Here is a 4,571-nt window from a genome sequence, read left to right as displayed (position 1 = left end):
CAATTTATAACGATGATAGAGAGGAAGCAATTCACTGGAGCCAAGGGTGAAGACCCAAATCTTCACATTGTCGACTATTGTCAATATTGCAATACCATCAGGCAAGCCGGGGTCACTCAAGACCAAATCAGGGAGATTCTCTTTCCCTTCTCTTTAACTAGAAAAGCTAAATTGTGGTTTAATGGCTTAAATAGGACTGCACTTGGTATAACTGACTGGGAAACTCTTGTTTTGAATTTTTATAACAAGTATTATCCTGCAGAGAGAACAGTCGTACTACGGAGTGCGATTCAGAATTTTGCCCAAGAAGCCGATGAATCTTTATATGAGGCTTGGGAGAGGTTCAAGGACCTACAAAGAGAATGCCCCCACCATAATTTAGCACAATGGCAGTTAATCCAAGCCTTCTACAATGGCATTGGAAATTCTTCTAGAATAATTTTAGATTCTGCAGCTAGTGGGAGATTTATGAATCTTAATGTTGATGATGCAGGTCAGGTTATTGAAGATATGGCGATACACAATTCCCAATATGGGAATCCTAGAGGATTTGCTAACAAGGGGAAGCATAGTATTGGCTCTGTATCCTTTTTGCAAGCTCAACTGACCTCTATCTGCCAAAAATTAGATAATCTTAGCACTGCTAATGTAGCTAATGTTTCTGCAATCAATAATAATGCTAATGAGGCTTTCTGTGAAAATTGTGGAATTTTAGGTCATTGGGAACACGATTGCAGGAGTTCCGTGGAGCAAGTTAATGCCTTTCAAGCTTATAGGCAGAATAACCCATACTCCAACTCCTACAATCCTGGGTATCGGAATCATCCGTACCTTTCCTACCGGAGTAACAATGTTCAAAATCCACCGCCACAAGAACCACAGGCGCCACAGCAACAGCAGCAGAAATATTACCATCCCAATGCTGGCCAGAAAAATCAACCACAACAATCCTCCTCATCTTCCGACCCTTCTTTGGTGGAAATTAGAGCGATGTTGGTTAATATGCAGAAGCATATCGAGAGTAGAGATACGCAAATTGATTCAATCTTAGCGCATAATAAAATTATAGATAATCAAATTGCGCAACTTTCCGCTACTCTACAAGCCCGCTAGCAGGGAGCTCTGCCGGCACAGCCGACCAGGCCTACGGATCAAGCCCATGCAATTACTCTAAGGAGTGGTTCAAACTATGAAGGGCCCCCTATCCCAGAGTTGATGAACCTGTTTTAATAAATAATGCTAATCTTGATTCTGTTAAACCTGACAATGTAGCTAATAGCCCTGCAGGAATAAAGCATAGTACTAATATATCCAATTCTACATTGCAGGGTACGACTCCAGAGAAGGTGGCTACACCAGACAAGAGCAACAATGCTCCAAAGCCAATTATCAAACTTCCATTCCCCAGTCGTCACTTGAAGACAAACTTGGATAAGCAGTTTGGTAAGTTCCTGGAGATGGTGAAAGATTTGAAGGTAACAGTTCCCTTCATTGAATTAATCACACAAATACCTTCATATGCAAAATTTATGAAAGAAATAATGATAAGAAAAAGGTCTATTAGTGAGGTAGAGACAGTGGCTTTCACTGCAGAGTGTAGTGTCTTCAGAATAAATCTCCACCTAAATTAAAAGATCCGGGTAGCTTTTCTATCCCTTGTCATATAGGCAATCTAATGATTGATAATGCATTGTGTGATTTGGGTGCTAGCGTCAGTGTTATGCCATTATTTGTGTGTTTCAAACTGAATATGGGTAAATTAAAAGCTACTAATATTACTCTACAAATGGCCGACCGTTCTTTCAAATACCCTTTAGGTGTTTTAGAGGATGTTCCCGTTAGAGTAGGTAAATTTTATATACCTGTTGATTTTGTTGTTCTTGACATGGCTGAGGATATGCAAACCCCGATTATTTTGGGTAGACCATTCCTTAACACTGCAGGAGCAATCATAAATGTGAGAAGTGGTAAATTAACACTATCAGTAGGGGATGATAAAATTGTTTTTAATCTTAATAATACCCCTAAAAGCCCCATGACAGAGGAGAAATGCTTTTGTGTTAATGTGGTTCATAATTATTCTAACAAGCCCCAAGCTCTTGAAAAAGATCCCTTGGAGGCGGTATCTTGTGCTGCATCCCTTTCAGATGAGATAGAAAAATGGCAGAAGGAAGTCGATGCAATAGAAAGAGCCCTCTACACTGTTGGTCTTTGTTTTGAGGAAGAAAAGGTGGAATCAATCAAGCAAGTTGTGCTATTTGAGCCTACGGTAAGTGTTCCGCCAGATCGAGTTGCAAGTGTTGAATGCAATGAAAATTTGAAGCAACCCTCGATCAAAGAAGGATCTTTGGTGCGTAGCATTAAAGAACCCCTTACCCAAGTCAAGGAGGATCCACCAGATAAGGTGAATTGGCGTCCCACAGGGCATGTCAGGAAGCCGCGTCGTAGCCAAAACACCACTAGACCGGGTGAGAAACCGCCCGATCAAGCATTAGGCCAAGGGTCCTCGTTATTATGCTTGATAAGAAGGTCGTGCGGGACCTAGATAAACCAGTGCTTTGCGGGAGGCAACCCGTATTTTTAATGCTTTTTAGACTAGTTTTCCTTTCTTTTTTCTTTTGAGAGGAGAGATGAGGGAATTTAATGAGTTTTATGAGTGCTTATACAGGTTTAAAGGAAAGGAGTTAGCCAAACTTTGAAGAAAAGAAGCAAAAAGTGAAATCGTCAATTAGCCTCGGGCCCGATCGGGCGAAGGCCCGACCGGGCGCGAGAGCTAGGCTTTTAATTTGAGTATTTTCGTCCGACCAGGCGATGGGCGCCCGACCGGGTGCGAAAATCGTCGTATACGGACATATTTTTCCGCCCGATCGGGCGACTCTCGCCCGACTGGGCGCGAGAAGAGGCGAAAATTCGAGCGTTAGATCGCCCGACCGGGCGCGAGAATTGACGCAAATCGGGCATTTAGATCGCCCGATTGGGCGAATGACGCCCGACCGGGCGCGAGAGTTGCACAGATTTTATAAATTAGATCGCCCGACCGGGCGAGCCCCCGCCCGACCAGGCGCGACGCACCTGACCTCTTTTTTTCTTCTTTCTTCGTCTTTTTTCTCATTTTTCTTCTTTCCTCCATAACTTTCTCTCTCTAAAACTCAAATTCTCTCTACCTTGTCTCTAAGATTTCTTCTCCAATTCTCACCCAATTCCAAAACTTTTTACATATTTGTAATCCCCTCTTCATCATCTACATTTCTATATAAAAATTTTTGAATTTCTTTCAAATTAATTTCATACGCATTTCTACCATGGCTTCAAAGAGGGCTCGGTCTATTTTCGGTAGGAGCTCTAGTTCGAGGGAGGAATACGACCCGAATTTGCAACTCCCGTACTGGCCGACGATCCGCATCACTAGTCAGGAGCTAAAGGAGCGGCTAGAACATCTAGTCGGGCGCGAGGTAATTCCTTCACGGTGGTTACACTGCCCTACTTTAGAAGCGCTTGGTTTGTATGATTTTGTAAAACGGTTTTTAAATGACATTGGCATGAGAAAATTCATTGATATGCATTATCCTACTTACCGAGAATTAACTTGTGAATTCTTGTCTTCTTTAAAAGTAGTAAATAGTAGAAATGGGCCGAATTTAATTTTTAGGTTGAACAATAGGAATATTAGTTTAACTTATGTAGAATTTTGTAAATTATTTGAATTAAATTCTGAGTTACCTCACCAATGGCATGCGGACTATAAAATGGGTGACATTTATTTTGCTCTGACTGGTTTGCCTACTCCCGACCCCCAACATGCTAGTACCAAACCTATTCATCACCCTGTCCCAAAAATCTGGCAAAGATTTGCGGGTTTGTGTTTTTTAGGTAGGAACGAGCCCCATAACGCCCAAACTAACGAACTAGCTGTCATAGGACACTATGTGTATGGGTTCGGGAAATTGAACATAGGTAGGTATATTATTCACCATCTGAGCAGACATGCCACGGCCAGTACCACATCTTGCACCCCCATCCGTGTAGGAGGCCTTATCACTCGAATAGCAGTGAAAAAGGTCGGTTTTGTAGAGGATGGACCCCACCAAATGACCAACTGTAGACCAGATACCTATATGACTGCTAGGTATTTTGAGGAGTTGGGGTGGGTACGACCTGATAGCGAGCAGACACCCTTTTGGTGTATTAGGACTGGGAGTGAGCAACCTTTGCCCATCTTTCCCCTACCTAGTCCTGACTTGACCGCCTTTCCCCCAGGGCAACCATCCTACACGTATGACCTTTTAGTTGCCAACGCTAGGGGGCAAGCACCACCACCACCAGTTCCACCACCTCAGCGCCAGCCTCAGCCCGAGGTGGCGTTTTCTCCACCTCGTATGTCTCACTCCATCCCTCATGTTGACTCTGACCTAGTTTGGGACCTTCAGAGTATAGGTCAGGCCTTATGACGTATCGAGCATTCTCATACTGACCTTAGGAGGATGGTAGGCTCTATAGACCAGAGGTTAGGGTACCTGGAGAGGAACCAGGGTAGAGCTCTCTACCCTATGTACGATGATTATGCTCTTCGG

The 4,571-nt window shown here is 43.3% G+C and overlaps 1 non-coding gene across 1 annotated transcript; it reads right to left on the bottom strand.

Moving 5' to 3' along the window:
- Positions 1-273: 273 nt before the first annotated feature.
- On the bottom strand, positions 274-380 carry LOC145607493 (small nucleolar RNA R71). Its single transcript, XR_014105571.1, has one exon. It is a non-coding gene; the product is annotated as a small nucleolar RNA R71 (small nucleolar RNA).
- Positions 381-4,571: the final 4,191 nt, after the last annotated feature.

The sequence above is a fragment of the Chenopodium album genome, chromosome 2 (assembly GCF_948465745.1).
Source record: "Chenopodium album chromosome 2, dcCheAlbu1.1, whole genome shotgun sequence".
NCBI classification, from domain to species: domain Eukaryota; kingdom Viridiplantae; phylum Streptophyta; class Magnoliopsida; order Caryophyllales; family Amaranthaceae; genus Chenopodium; species Chenopodium album.
Note: the sequence above shows the minus strand (reverse complement) of the source record. Positions and strands in the feature narration are given on the sequence as shown.